The following is a 15,829-nucleotide window of genomic DNA, read 5'->3' as shown; positions in this document are numbered from 1 at the left end:
ACTGAGGCAGAGTGAAAACTTGTCCAGAGTCACACAGGGAGTTAGTATCTGAGGCTGGATTTGAACTCAAGTCTTCCTTACTCTAGGCCTGGCAGTCTATGCTACTATATCCACTTTACCACCTAGCTTCCCATGTACTTGGGAGATGGCAAATCAAGTTCATGGTAGTATCTGTGTGATTGTGGAATAGTGGGCATCTAAATGACATCTGAAAAGATAAAACTCATTAATATTATCTGAACCAACCAGCCCCAGACCACAAAATGATAAAGAATAGATATGCTTTGGATAAACTGTATCATTTTTAAAATTTAAATTAAATTAAATTTTAAATTTGCATTTGAGCACAAAATCATGTTTTAGTAAACAGGGTTAGGACCAGAGTTTGGTCTACCCCTACTGCTTGTTTGGTGTTAGGGAAATCATATTACCTCCTCTGGTCTCAGTTTCCTCGACTGTAAAATGAGGAGGGTTGTACCAGTAACTAGGGGTCCTCTAAGGTCCATTCTAGCTCGAGAAAAGTTGGAGAGGAATGACAAAAGTTTGCAAACTACTTTGTGGTATCAGTTATTATTATTTCTATTTTATAGATGATTAAATACAGGTGCACAGAGATGAAGTGACTTGATCAAGGTGACACTAGAAAATGACAAAAGAATACAAGTTTTCCTGATCCCATATCCAAGAATGAATCCATTACTTGATTTCACTGGAGGCTTTACTGGAATCTCTTTGCATCTATGAAAGCCTCTAGGGGAAAAAAAGTACTTCCTAGTTATCTTCACAAAACTAAAGGAGACATTAAATGTTCTAGTACACTCATTTGCCTCCGGTGCAGAACTACATTTCTTATCCATGAAACCCTTCCCCTTCCTAAAAAAATCTCCAGAGACAAAGGTCACCAATGTTATTATTCATGGAACCAAAAATAGCAAATTAGAGCTTACAGAGATACCCTTCTAAGCTTTCCAGTGCTGCCCACACAGATATCATCTGCTGTCTGCTTGTGTAGACCCCCCCCAAGGACCCCCAGTTGCTGGTACCTCCTCCACCTCCATTCCTCTTCTAAGCTCCCTACTGTTCAGTTGGTTTTGGGGACCATTGATAACTATTAGATAGGCCAGCTTCTTAACAATTCTTTGAGAATCTCTCCATACATGGCTCGGGAAACTCCAGGAACATTCTTCCCTTCACACTGACATTCCTTTGTCACCTAGCAATTGTTCCCTGATACTTTTTTGCTGGGTGTTTTGGGTTTGCTTTTTTTTTCCCATTCCCTCAATTTGTCAAGTTATAATCGTTGGTTACTTTTCTTATATCTTTCTTTTTAGGTCACATTATGTTTCATATTTTTTTTCTTTCACAGTCTACTATCATTTTCTATTACTACCCTCTGTGATTCTTTATTTTTTTTAATTAGTATGATTTCTTTCATTAGAAACTTGTCCACATTTATTTTTTTTTTCATTTTTCTGTGATTCTAACTTTATATGGATTAACAACATTGTGACTATGTGAATATTCAGAGTAACAAAATGTCTCATAAAAATATTTCAAACTTAACTTTTTATCCTCCTCTTCAACAAACTGTGTCTAGGAAATAGCCCAAAGGGAACAACCGATTTATCAATCATAAACAGAAAAGCATGGAGCCTAGGTTAGGCAAACTCTCTTGTAGCATAGGGACTGTCAATATGATGAAGCAGGTATGTAACCTACAGTTTTGGGTCACTTGTCAGAGTCCATCTCTGAAAGAAAAGAGCAGTGATAATCAGCATTGCAGAAGAAGTAGCATTGATTTATTTATTAACAATGATCAGTTTGACAAGACAGGACATGTGCAAGTGTCATACAAGGGCTATTCAGCAGTGATAACCTGGAATCTGGCAAAGGTCTTAGAATTGTAACCAAAACTCAGGGTGGTTACTTTTTGTGTTGAGTTGTGTGCTTTCCCATGGGGGTTGCTCATAGGGCAGAGCTACAGCAGCTTTCTGTCTGGATGTAGCTTAGGAAGAATACGTGTGTGTGTGTGTGTGTGTGTGTGTGTGTGTGAGTGTGTGTGTGGTTTTTGTGGGGTCTTACTTCTTTTACCTATGTATAGGTTATGGGAAGAGACTAGAAAAGATACTAGCCCAATTTACTATCATTCAGAAAGCAAACCATTATGAGAGATTGAACCAAAGTTTTTTGGCATTCTTAGAATATGCTTGATCAACTTGAACCCAGATAATTCTCAAGGGTGCAGAAGGCAGGCAATAGGAGACAGTTCCAGGTATATGGAAAATATGCTTTCAGAAACCTAAAATTATATTTGGAAGGCTTCTGGTACTTTTATAGACACAATTAAAATTTTGAAACTGGTCTCATTCCAGTTTTATACATGGTAACATTCATTGTTTTCTTACACTTCTTCACTCACAAAAATTATGAACACAGAAAGGTTTAAGCTGTGTCAGTCCTTGACTGTTTTGTTGTCTATACTTCTCTTTATTCAGGTTAATAGCTCCCTCTCTATATATTATCAGACTATGGCTTTCTGCAGTTTCCTTGGTCCCATTCTGTTTTCTAGCATCTTTATATCATTTCTGTTCTGACTACACAATGACAAGCTGTCTTGAGGTCCAACAAAATATCTATTACTCTTTTCTTTCTTGGTTATCAGTCAGAATCCTTAGTAATCCTCTTCCAAGACAATGAAAAATAGAAGAGAAAGCCCAAAATTAAAAATCTTTGGGGAAAAAAAGGGAATTTTGAAGTTTTATGATGCGTGATTTATCTTGTTACTTACTTAAACAGCCAGTTTCTCTGACCAACAGCTGGCATATAAGATTATTGTAAATCAAGATAAGAAAGGATCCCTCTGCTGAATTTATTCTAGGTCTCTTACTCCTAGCTGTAAAGTAGGAAAGTGTAAACTAACTTTGTCTCTGTCTGTTTCTGTCTCTCTCTCTATTTCTGACTCCTTTCCTCCCTCCTTCTATCTCCAAAGAATATGTCTTTGCTGAGAAACCAGAAAGAACTGGATTAATACCTTTTGACAAGTACTATATCTTGTTTTATAGCAACATGGAAGAACACATCCTAAAAACCGAATAAATTTTAATTATAAGTTACTCCAAAGCTTTCTAATAGAAGCAAGGGAAAGAGTTTGCAATTATATAGTACTTAAAGGTTTGCAAAATGCTTAAAAATATTACCTCTCTTAATCTTTATAACAATCCTGAAAGGTAGGGGCTATTATTATCTCCATTTTACAGATGAGGAAGTGAGACAAGAGGTGAAGCAGCTTGCCCAGAGTCACATTGTTAGTAGGTATCTGATGTCAAATATAAAGTCAGGTGTTCCTCATTTCAAATCCAGCACTCTGTCTAATGTACCACCTATTTGCCTAAGGTAAGAAAAATGAAAGTCAGACCACTTCTTGTAACAATAGTTTAATCCCTAGGAATCAGAACCTCCTTTCTATTAATTAGATCTTCTTCAGTAGTAGAATTTATCAATAGATTGACAAAAGAAACTAAGGACAATTTGCTTTTAGTAAAAGTTGTACACTGAAGAATCTTTAAATACTGTAATTTAAAAAAAATGCCATATATCTATCAATAAAAGCCAGACAGGTTCTAAATGGTCTGCAAACACATTTTTTTTTTTCACATGAAGCAAAAATCAGTTGAAATACAGGGGAAATAACAGTGACTCTACAAAAAAGGGATAATCTTTATCTCAATGAGAAGGAAAATCCACACATGCACGAAAGAGAGAGAGAGACAGAGAGAGAGAGACAGAGAGAGAGAGAGACAGAGAGAGAGAGAGAGACAGAGACAGAGAGAGAGAGAGAGAGAGAGAGAGAGAGAGAGAGAGAGAGAGAACTTTGAAAAGCCAGGCTCTAAAAGAGAGATACTCCACAAAAAGAAATCTGGGAGTGATGATCACGCATGTGGGGGAAGTTTTGGGATGTGCCATATAGTACAGGTCAGTAGAGGACTACTGCATAATCTCTAGACCATTAGGACAGAAACATGTTTCCAGGGAACGAAGCACATCCCCCAGGGAGAGGTTCGCTCATTGTTAAATCTTCAGTGTGAGCATTTACAACCCAGAACATTTAAAATGGTACAAATTAGTCACAAATGTATTGATTGTCTAGAGTTAAGAAAGTGATGGAGAAAATATTAATAATGCAGATTAAACTTTAAAGCGTATCATATGCTTTCATACACTCAGTTGTTAAACATTCATAGGCATTCAGACACCAATCCCCAGGTGTCTATACCCTAAGGGGAAACAAACAACAAAAAATAACCTAATCACCCACCTATGTTCCATGTCTGAGACCTTCAGAAATTTAATAATCTTTATATTTAGTCATTATTTGCTGTGTGTGTTTTGAAGTACATAGCATTTTTTTTCCATTGTTAATAATTGCTCATACTTTCATAACATCCAACTGGTTAGAGGATTAACTTTTAGCCATCACTTCCTTTCCCCCAAACAATAAGGTGAGGTCTATAGATATTGTTATAGATGTAGATGAGGAATTTATGGGACTTGCCCTTGTGGTAGGATTGGGAATGGCACTGCCATCTCTTGACTTCAGGTCCAGTCTTCTTTATGTTGGATTGCATAGTGTCTTTGTTGTAATACATTTATATCTATGATCCTCAGATTAGGCTCAGATTTCCACATAGTAGGTTATTCTAAAGGCTGTGTTGAATTGAATTCAATGTTATTTTTGTTTTATGCCTCATAATTCTTCAGAGGATGTGCAATCACTTAAAAATCATTTCAGGTGTGTTTCCTCAGCTGTTTAAAATTAAACAGTGATTCACATAATATTTGAGTACTTAACATTAAGATAGCTGCAGGATAAACATGGAACCATTTTTAAAGTGTATTTTGCCCAAAATGTTGAAATGATATTTTACAGTATTGAAAGTAAAATAAATCTGAACACAAGGATTTTTTTTTAAACAACTGAGTAATACGTAGATTTTAGTCACTGTCACAAAGAGTCTCTTCGGTAAACAAGATAATGTGTCTTGATATAATTATGAATAATTATGTTTTATTTGCAATAGATCTGCATGTGAATTATTTCTAAAGATCAAAAATTACAATTGGTATAGAGTGATCTGTTACTGTCCTAGAATGTCCTTGAAAAAAACATTAAAGGATTTTCCATGTAAGATATGAAATGAAAGAAATAAAGAAAATGTGAACTATTTCAGAAAAAAATCACACAAAGAAATGATTCTGAATGAAATATGGATGAAACATATCAGTTTGGATCTTTTCACATAATATAAATAGCTCAGGAAGGGATGAAGAGCTTAACCTTTTATTCTGACATGATAAGGCTAGAGAAAGGGGGTGGGGGAAGCTTTTGGCTTGGTTCTCATAGAATCAATTCTTGACTATTCACTTTCTGTTATTTCACTGAAGGAATGGGGGAGGGGAATATTGGTGTTTCTGCCCTGGGGACATGCTATCTATGTCTATGCATTTGAAGTCAAGGTATCCAATTTAAAAGTAAAAACAATGACAGCTCTGTCTTTCCAGATAATTGGTAGAATTGTTCCTTATGCTTAAAAGAAGGGTAATGGAATGTTAAAGGGATATGAATTTCATTTGATGCATATCATTTGATGCTTATCCCCCCCAAATGAAGCTTGTCTCAGCTCTAGCTCCTCTTAAGGTGAAAATCTCTCTCTCTCTCTCTCTCTCTCTCTCTGTTTCTCTCCGTCTCTGTCTGTCTGTCTGTCTCTCTCTGTCTCTGTCTCTCTCTGTCTTTCTTCTCCTCCCCATCTTTGGTTCTTTGGCTATATTTTTCAGATTCTGTCCTTTCTCTCTCTTTTTCTGTCTCTGGTTCCCTCCTTCCCTTCCTCTATCTCTTTCTTTCTCCCCCCTCCAATTTTCATTATGTCTTCACAGAAATAGGTATGATAAGATTTTAAAATAGCACCATAGACAGACTGTGATGTTTTTTTTTTTTAAAAGAAGCCATTATGCCTCTGAAAATAAGCAAAAAGGTCATTTCTGAACCACTATTTTTACCTTAAATAATATAGTATTCAATAGATTCTATTCACTGTATCCTGATGTTCACATGTACACACACACTCTCACACACACACTCGCATTCACACACAAGCATGCGCCCATGCACTATGCCCCACCATCTACACTGTCTCTCAGCTCAAATCCACTAAATACCAAAAGAAAAAAAAGACAAAAAATAAAAATAATAATGAATGATGCAAGTTATCTACCTGATGTCAGATACCTAAATATTTGAAAACAATGGTAGTTCCCAACTTGCAAATATTTACTTGCAAATTTATTTCAAACTTATAATACAGTTTCTAAGGAAAGCAATATCAGAGATAATAGTTAGACAAACAGACCATACATGAAAGTCTAATTGAGAAGCAGAGCCAAGATGGCGGGGTAAAAGTGCAAACTTAGCATCGGTTCCACCTCCAACCACTTCCAATACCTGTAAAAAATAACTCTAAACAAACTTGAGAGTGACAGAACCCACAAAGTGACAGAGAGAAACAAATCTCCCACTGAAGGCAGTCCAGCAGGCCCTGGGAGCCAAGCACAGAGTCCCCTGTGAGTCCCGCTTCCAGCCCCAGGGTTCCACCAAACCAGCTGTGACCAGAGCAGACCTCAGGAGAGTGAATCACCAGCAGCTGTGGCACTTTCCAGACTTCTCAACCCATAAACACCAAAGATAAAGTAGAAGGTCAGTGGGGAATTCTGTCAGAAACTGGGGGACAGAAGAACATTGTCTGGCCCTTGCCCCTGGGGCGAGAAGTGGCAGAGGTGAAGTAGCTGCAGTCGCTGCCTCATGGCTGCTTCCAGACCTCCTGGCCTGTAGATTGTAGGGGGACCAAGTGACCATTTAGAGGGTAATAGCTCTTGCTTTAACCTGCTTGGATCTGGACTGCGGTCTTGGGTGGTGGTCCTGGGGTGTGTGGCCAATGTGCCAGAACTTGTGGGAGCTGCAGAGAGGGCACCCAACTAATACTACCCTGGCAGCTGTGAAAACCCCAGCAATTTGAAACACAGCTCTTTCCATTGTGTAAACAAAGTTCTACCATGGCAAAAAGCTCAAAAGTCAAGTAATTGACTGGCAATATGAGCAAGCAGAGGAAGTACAAACAGACCACAGAATCCTTTTTTGGGGGACAAAAAGGATCAAAGCATGGAGCTGGAAGAGGACAATGAAGGCAGAACTCCTGCATCAAAAGCTTCCAAAAAAATATGAACTGGTCACAGGCCATGCAGGAGCACAAGAAGGATTTTGAAAATCAAGTAAGAGAAGTGGAGAAAAAACTGGGAAGAGAAATGAGAATGATGCAAGAAAATCATGAAAAGCAATTCAATGGCCTGCTAAAGGAGACCCAAAATGCACTGAAGAAAATAACATCCTTAAAAAGTAAACCAACTCAAATGGCAAAAGAGGCCCAAAAAGCCAATGAGGAGAAGAATGCCTTAAAAAGCGAAATTTGCCAGATGGAAAAGGAATTTCAAAAAAAAAATAATTCCTTCAAAATTAGATTGGAGCAATTGGAAGCTAATGACTTTATCAGAAATCAAGATACTATAAAACAGATACAAACAAATGAAAAAATAGAAAGCAATGTGAAAATTGGCAATTGGAAAAACCACTGACCTGGAAAATAGATCCAGGAGAGATAATTTAAAAATTATTGGACTACCTGAAAGCCATCAAGCAAAATTGCCCTGATATTCTAGAACCAGAGGGCAAAATAGAAATTGAAAGAATTTGCCAATTGCCTCTTGAAAAAGATCAACTAAATAAAACTCCTAGGAATATTATAGCCAAATTCCAGAGTTCCCAGGTCAAGGAGAAAATACTTCAAGCAGTCAAGAAGATAACACAAGACCTAGCAGCTTCTACATAAAGGGCTTGGAATATGATATTCCAGAGGTCAAAGGAGCTAGGATTAAAACCAAGAATCACCTACCCAGCAAAACTGAGTATAATGTTCCAGGGGAAAATATAGTCATTCAGTGAAATAGAGGATTTTCAGGCATTCTTGATGAAATAACCAAGCTGAATAGAAAATTTGACTTTCAAATACAAGAAGCAAGAGAAGCATGAGAAAGTTAACAGGAAAAGAAATCATAAGGAACTTATTAAAGTTGAACTGTTTACATTCTCACATGGAAAAACAATAATTGCAACTCTTGAGACTTTTATCAATATGAGGATAGTTGAAGGCAATTTATATGTGTATACATATGTGTATATGTATACATACATATATGTATAGTAGGGTATATGTGTGTATAAATATGTATGTGAGTGTGTGCATAAGTGTGTAAATGTATACATAGACAGAGGGCACAGGGTGAGGTGAATATGAAGGGATGATACCAAAAAGTTAAAATTAAGAGGTGAGCGAGGAATTTATTGGGAGAGGGAGAAAGGGAGTGAGAGAGATTAGGGTAAATTATCTCATACAAAAGAGGCAAGAGAAATCTGTTACAATGGAGGGGAAGAGTAGGAAGGTGAAAGGCAATGGGACAATCTTACTCTCATTGAATTTGGCTTAAGGAGGGAATAACATACACATTCAATCGAATATCTTACCCTACAGGAACATAGGGGGAAAGGTGATAAGAGTGGGGATGATAGAAGGGAAGGAGATTGGGGGAGAGGGTAGTTAGAAGCAAACATTTTTTAAAAGTGTCAGGGTCAAAGTAGAAAATAGAATAAGTGGGGGTGGGATAGGATGGAGGGAAATATAGTCTTTCACAATATAACTACTATGGAAATGTTTTGCATAACTACACATGTACAACTTATGTTGAATTACTTATCTTTTCAGTGGGGGTAGATGAGGAGGGCAGAATGGTAAGCCTCTGGAACTCAAAGTTTCAAAAACAAATGTAAAAAACATGTTTGTTTGTTTGTTTTTTTACATGCAACTGAAAAATACAACATACAGATACTGGGGTATAGAAATTCATCTTGCCCTACTAGAAAGTTGGGGGAGAGGATAGGGAAGAATATAAGAGAGAACAGATTGGGGGAACAGCTATTTAGTAGGCTCGTTATTTTGGGGTCGGGGCAGGGGAAAGATGGAGAGAAAATTTGTAACTCAAGTCTTTTGGAAAAGATTGTTGAAAACTAAAAATAAATAAATAATTTGGGGAAAAAAAGAAAGTCTAATTGTGTAATGATGTTGTTTAATGTTGTTGCTTGGTTTTTTGCTGTCCTTCATGCTCCAAAATGATATCACCATGTCAAGAGTCAAGGTACAGTGTGTCTGACCGTGACTGATCAGACCAATAGAAGCTGAGAAGGCTCTACCCCTGGTTGACCACAAATTGTCCATATGGACATTTGAAGGGGAGATGTCTCTAAATTTTCATATCTGTAATGGTAATGTAATTTGACCCCTTTGTATTAGCAAGTAAGCAGGTTCTTAGCACTTAGTAATTGATGAAGCCTCTGTTGGGGAAACAGAAGGTAAAAACTCCTGTCTCCTGTTGCTGACAACAGGAAGGGGTTGGCTGAAACAGGAAGCTGTGTGTATATAAGAAGAGCCCCAGAGAGGCACAGTCAGAATTTCTTCAGACAAGAATCTGGTGGCAGAGAAGTGAAAGAAGAGAATTGACAACTGAGCCAGAATTTCCTGAGAACTTGAGGTGGTGGAGCTTCTTCTGAACAGGAGCCGCCTCTCCCCTGGCTGGATAAGGTGATTCTGATTTTTTTAGCACTCTGCAGAAGACTGAGGAAGCATGGCCTAGATGCAGGGACTTTGTTTGTGGCTTGGTTGAGCCTTGAATTCTTGGGTGCAGAAATTGTGAAGAATCTGACAAGGAGCAGACCCCGTGAACTTCAGTGTGGAGCAGGACAAACCCAGAGAGCTGGACAAGGAACTGGGAGCTGTCTGCCATTGAACCCAGGTGACTGTCTGGTGAATCCAGGAAGAATCTGGGACCATGGAAGGGGATCCAGGGAATCTGAGAACTGGCCCCAAGTCAAGATGAAAAGACCTCTCCCTGGGTATTGAGTAAAGATGAAATTGTAGTTTACTAGTGACTTAGGGGTGGAGGGTCTGTGTATTTTCTAATGATTTTACTTAGTGATTAATGATACTTAGTAATTGATTGTTGAATAATTGACTGATTGAGTTAACTTAAGACTTTGCCCCATGAGTAGAAGACTTTGACTATTGTACTTTGAGATCATTGTTCTTTGTTATAAATATTGTGACCACTTTTGTGAAAACTATGTGGCCATTTTAATGATAAGCTGTTGTGAACACAGTATTGTTATTTTCTGTGATAAGTTGTAATATTGTGAATGCTGTACCTTGATTTTCTGTGAATGTTTTGCTTTGATTTGTTGTGGAATAAATCGAGTGTTCACTATACTGTGTAATCAGAACTTAAAAGCTATTCACAGTAGCATTCTTCTGGAAAACTGCTTGTGCATGGTGTTACAATATCTCCCATTTCTTTTGAGCTAATGAAATTCTGCTTTGTTCATTTGCTGACCTTCTTTGATGGGGGTATGCCATGCAGAGTGTTTTCTGCCAATGTCTCACATGTCTCACAATCAATTCCAAAGTTTTTGAGTTTGTCCTTGTATCACTTCTTCTGACCTCCATGTAAGCACTTGCCTTCTGTGAGTACTCTGTAAGGTAATCTTTTAGTCAAACATACATTTGACAATCGAACTATGGGGATAGTCCCCTGGATTTGTGTTCTCTGCACTAGAGTTTCAATGCCTTGAATTTCAGAAAAGACCCTGTCTTTTCAGGGGATCTTCAGAATCTTTATAAGATTCCTCCCTAAGACAATTCAAATGAAAGCAATCAGTTTCCTGGCACAACACTGATATACTGTATAGGCACATCTACAATGAAAGTAGTAGGGAAAAATACTGTTGAGGATAAAAGGATAAATGGAGAATTTTGTGGCATTTCAAAAGGTGATTTCTGTAGACTTTCTCTGATTTTTAAATTTTAGATAAAAAGTATATATGCAAGCATTATCTTTTCTGTTCTTTCATTCAGATCTATCAACAACCCTATAATACACCTTAAGCAGTCAGTCATTTACTTTCCAGTTTGAAAATAGACTAATAGAGAGCAAGATTTGGAAGGAGAGGGAGAAAAGGAGTTTAATAAGATTTGTAGGAGAAAAAAAATTAGCTCATGTGGAATTCATTTCACACTACTGGAAAAATTCAGAGGGAAAGGGGCAAACTTGGTTAATACAGAAGCCCACTGAGGTAAAGAAAGGTGGAAGGAAAGACAGTGGATGTCATCATCACTCTAAGTTAGCTTAGTATATATGTTCATCTCACCTTGAGATCTGCTTCTAAGGATATTAGAACTAGAACTTTTTTAGCCCTAAGGTAATAACTCTACTTCATGTCTCTGCATCTATGATTTTCACAGAATCTTTGATTTGTAAGGGATATCAGGGGATATATCAACACAAAAATGGTGTTAGACCAAGAACCCCAATATCTAAGAATCCCTTCTCTAATACCCCAAGCAAGTATTTATCCAGTCTTTGCCTGGAAACCATAAGTGAAAGAAAATCCACTGCTTCTCCAGGCAGTTTATTATGGCTTTGAAAAACTCAGATTATTAGGAAGTTTTGTCTCACATCAAGTCCAAGTCTTTTTCCCAACAACTTCTCAATGCTCAGAATTTTGTTCTGTATGATTCAACAAAACAAGTTTAACGCCTCATCAAATACTGGAAAAGAGTGATCAGGTCTACAATAACCCTTTCTTTCTTTAGCTTAACAATTTCTAGTTCCTTCAGCCAAACCTCAAATTGCATCCTCAAAATATCCTTCACCATCCTATCCATTCTTCCTAAAATAGTGAATATATACAGAAGCTAATACAATACTCATATGTAGTCTAGTCAGTCATTCAGATAATAAGCATTTATAAATACCAGCTATCTGCCAGGCACTGTACTAGGTAAGGGGGATAAAAAGACAAAAATGAAATAGTCCTTCTCCACAAGGAGCTTACATTTTTTGGGGGAAAAACATGTAGATAGATAGATAGATAGATAGACAGACAGACAGATAGATGGATAGTTATAGATATAAAATTAATGCAATACCATTTGGAGGGGAAAGGAGAAATAACAAATCGATAATCTATTTATTCCAAATCAACATTTGCTTGTTCTAGACACCAATATACAAAAAAGTAACGTCCCTTACCCCAAGAAACTTACATTTACTTATTTACTTTTACTTCATTTTTAATAATCAATTTACTTCATTTACTTGTTTATTTAAGGAAGAAGCTTAAATTTTACATTATATTTAGTTCTGAATTTTCTCATTCTTTTCCCCTCTTCCACCTGTTCAGAAAACAAGAAATATAAAACCCATTATGTAAAACAAGTTTCAATAGAAAATATGCTTCAATCTGTACTCTGGGTCCATCCATTCTCTTTCTGAAAGTGAACAGAAGCTGATATTCCAATAGGAGTGATAAATACATTTAGTACCACCTTGGCACTGCCTCTTGCAAGTAGCATCAAGGAAATTGAAATGCTGGAAATGGATGCTATTAAGTACATGCAGAAATTTCCCTGCGTTCTCCCCAGCTCTCCAAAAGGGTTTTTCTCTAGACTTAAGACTAGAGACTTATTGGAGAAAGGATCAGAAGGATGGGAGGAGCCAGGGAGGCAGAAGCCAAGCAAGTGTTGTGATTCCCAAAGGCATCATGGTCTGCTGATGTGGGGTTTTAAGCAGTCACTATGAATATAGATCCATGCCAATCCAGATAATGCACACGTATTTTTTGGTCAGAAATCCACCCTGATTACCTGTGGTTTTGTATTTTAATATTTATGTGTATGCATATGTTTGTGTGGTTTTTCTTTTACTTTGCTTCTTAAACCAGCAAATGGGATCAACCAAGTTGCTAAGCTGTGTGTAGTATTGCAGTGTTAAGGGGGCAGTTGGAAAAACTTGGAAGAGAGGGCATCTAGTCTATTGTGTTGCTAGTATCTGCTGGTTGGAGACTCATATTCAAAGAAGAAGATTATTGATTTATACTAACAGCTTCTGAGAAGTGAAAGAATTACTTTTTTTTTCCTTTTGGAGGGCAATTGGGGTTAAGTAACTTGCCCAAGGTTACATGGCTAGTTTTTGAAAGAATTACTTTCACAGGATTTTCTTTGGTTATCAAAACTAGTTTGAATTGTGCAAAACCAGACTGGAGGTAAATCAAGTTTCTTCATTAATCTCTCTTTACTGTGGCCAAATTTTAAAGGAAGCTGTTTCCCAAGAAGATACAGATTGGGGATAAAATCACACCTCCAAAAAGGCATCAGTCCCAGCAAAGACACACCTATAGGGTTAGCAAGAACTACGTTATACGTGTATATACACATAGATAGATGGATAGGTGGATAGATGCATACATACAAATATACATACATATATAGATATATACAGATGGTACATATATATATACACATATATAAATGCATAAACATCATAATATGTTTGAATATGTGTATGGTATGTAAATTAAAAATAAGTACAAACAAAACATGTGAGGCATAAAACATCATAAGGTAACATGAAGGCATTAGCACCCGAGAAACCAGAAAATATTTCTGAAAGGTAGTGGGATTTAAGATGAGCTTTGACAAAAATCTTTGCAGGAGTCTGCAAAGCAGATGTGAGGATTGAATGTATTTTAGGTATGGGAGATTGTAATGAGAATGGGAATTTGAAAATCTTCCCTGCTCCTTAGAAGGGAGTTTGAAGACCTCAACTGTTTTGAAAGTAAACTGCCACCTAATAGCCTGAATGTAATAACATGGAACCTGTGATAGAGGTAATTTGCTGAAGGGTGCAGCACAGCCTGCAGGAAGCTCCCTGCTGTGAAGATAAACTCTATCCCTTAATAGGCTAAATATAGTCACATGGAGCCTGTGGTGGAAGGAGTTTTGCTGAAGGGAAGCAGAACCCACAGGAAGCTGGTCAGAGCTAGCCAGTTGGTAAAGGAGAGAGAGAACACTCAGGCAAGGAGATAGAGATGTTTGTGAGTAAATCTTGATCTCGTTTGGTTTGTGGGAAGGCTGAAGGATGCTGTGGCTCTTGGCGTTATTATGGTTTCTGAATATGGTACTATGATAGAATCGGCTTACTGGTTTTGGGATTTGATTTTCTGGCGTCTGAATAAATACTTCAGTTCTGTCCTCTATCTGAAGAGTTTGGTATATTTTGCGGTCGAATGTCATGCAATACTTACAGTCACGGTCTTTATCATGATTGTGGGTGCTGTAAATATTGCATTGGTGCTACAGAGATAGCGAGTGTAAAGTAAAAGGCATGGGAGATGGGAAGGAAGGAATGTGTGCGAAACAACAAAAAGGCCAGATTGCCTGGAACCTAAATTTACAAAAGGGAGTGATGTATGATAGGCACTGAAAAGTAAGTTGAAAGGAAGTCCCAAAAAGCTCTTAATGACGAAGGAGAATGCAGCTGAACCACTCTACAAGTCCAAGTGAACCTATTCCATCCTGTCTTCTCTAACAGATAATCCCCTCTCATCCCACTCTCTCAACTTATCTTCAGTTTCTCTCTGTTGACTGCCTACAAACTGCCAACAAACACAAACATGCCTCCCCAGACTCAAAAAAACCCCAAAACCCTCCCTCCCAAAACCCAAACCCTCCCCTAAAAAAAACCATCCATTTCTGTGAGCTACTGTTTTATAGCTTTTCTCCTATTTGTAGCTAAACTCCTTAAAAAGGCTATCTACAGAACTGATGTCTCCTTTTTCTTATCTCTCATATGCTTAACTCTTTGCATTCTGGCTTCCAACGCCAACACTCAACTGAAACTACTCTCTCCAAAGTTAACAATGATCTAATTGCCAAATGGTCTTTTCTCTGTCCTCATCCTTCTTGATGGCTGCAACCTTTGACACTTGATTACCTTCTCAAAGCTCTCATTTCTTTAGGTTTTTATGATACTACTTACCCTGTTTCATTCTCTACCTATCTGACTGTTACACTCCGTGCCCTCTGCTGGATCCCACTGAGCCTGGGTGTCTCACAGGGTTCTCTACTGGGCCATTTTCTCTACTCTATTTCATTTGATTGTCTCATCAGCTCCCATGGATTCCGCTATCATCTCCAGGCAGATGAGTCTTTCTAATCTCTCTCCTGATCACTAATCTCATATCTTCAATGGCCCATTTGGACATGTTGAACTGGATGTCTCATAGACATTTTAAACTCACATCTCTAAGACTGAGCTTCTTATCTTTATTCCCGAACACCATCCTCTTATAAACTTCCCTGTTACTGTATGGGATATCATCACCCACCATGTAGTTCAGGCTTGCAATCTAGTCATCTATGACTCCGCATTCTCTCTCCTCCCCACTCTGTGTTCAATTAGTTGTCATGTCCAGTGGTTCCTACATTTGTAATATCTCGGCTATATATACCCCTTTTCATTCTGACACAGCCACCACTCTGGTGCTGGATTTTATGACCTTACTCCCAGGCTATTGCAATAGCCTACTTGGTCATGTCCCTGTATAAATCCTCTGTCACTCCACTCTATCTTCCACTTAGCTGTGTTGATGTTCCCAAAGCCCAAATACAAACATGCTGTCCCCTACCATTCAGTCAAATCCAGTGACTCCCTTTTTCCTTCAGAATCACCACTTGTCTTTTAAAATCCTTCATAGCCTGGCCCCTTCCTGCCTTTCCAGTCTTCTTACACACCACACACACACACACACACACACACACACACACACACACACACACAC

Source organism: Petaurus breviceps, unplaced genomic scaffold (assembly GCF_028583685.1).
Source record: "Petaurus breviceps papuanus isolate PSGF00001 unplaced genomic scaffold, PetGlider_PUasm1.0 90849, whole genome shotgun sequence".
In the NCBI taxonomy this organism is placed as follows: Eukaryota; Metazoa; Chordata; class Mammalia; order Diprotodontia; family Petauridae; genus Petaurus; species Petaurus breviceps.
Note: the sequence above shows the minus strand (reverse complement) of the source record.